The following is a 1,027-nucleotide window of genomic DNA, read 5'->3' on the forward strand; positions in this document are numbered from 1 at the left end:
ACTTTAATCTTAAATACCAAAATAGAAATTTTAAAAGTTCGTTACCCAAAATAAAAATGAAGTTAAAATATTTTACTTTTTTCATACAATTTGTCCAATGATTAATGGTGTACAAGTACATAGAATTTTTTTTATATAAATTAAAGTAAATTATGTTTCAATCCTTATGGTTTGTTAAAGATTGTAGATTTCATCCCTATGGTTTCAAAAGATTCGGTTTTCATCCTTAGGTTTACAATTCATTTTTATTTTTGTTTCCAAGGCCAAAACACTATTTTTAAGTATGAATAACTAAAATAATAATATATTTTTAATCATAATGACAAAAAATTTAATAAATTTTAAACCATAAAGATTAAAAAAAAAAATTATAAAATATAAAAATGAAAATTGTAATTTAAAACCATAAAAACGAAAATAACGATTTTCAACAAACTACATGGACTAAAAATGTAAACTCAATGGACTTTAGTGTTTGGAATGATTAAGTTCTTGGATAATTTTTTGAAACAAATAAGTCTTTGGACATTCCAAAACATGTTAAATAACTCGTTGGACAATTTTTTGGAACAAATAAGTCATTGGACATTCCAAAACATGTTAAATAACTTCTTAGACAATTTAAAACATGTTAAATAACTCATTGGACAATTTTTTGGAACAAATAAGTCATTGGACAATTTAAAACATGTTAAATAACTCATTGGACAATTTTTTGGAACAAATAAGTCGTTGGACAATCCAAAACATGTTAAATAACTCCTTGGACTTTTCTAAAACTTGTTGAATACATTATTATGACTTGTACAGCTAGTTAAAGTGGTAAAATAGTGACAAAAGTCCAAAAAACCCCAATAAACATTCATATTTTGAACGATAAAGTCCCTAAATATTTTTTGAACTAAAAAGTATTTAGATCTATAAAATTAAATAAATATAACAAAAAATAATTACATTTAAAAAAAAAATTGATAAATTTTATTTTAATTAAAATTAAAATATATCATATCATTGATTTTTCAAACAA

This window comes from Cynara cardunculus (assembly GCF_001531365.2).
Source record: "Cynara cardunculus var. scolymus isolate 2C chromosome LG 13, CcrdV1, whole genome shotgun sequence".
NCBI classification, from domain to species: Eukaryota; Viridiplantae; Streptophyta; class Magnoliopsida; order Asterales; family Asteraceae; genus Cynara; species Cynara cardunculus.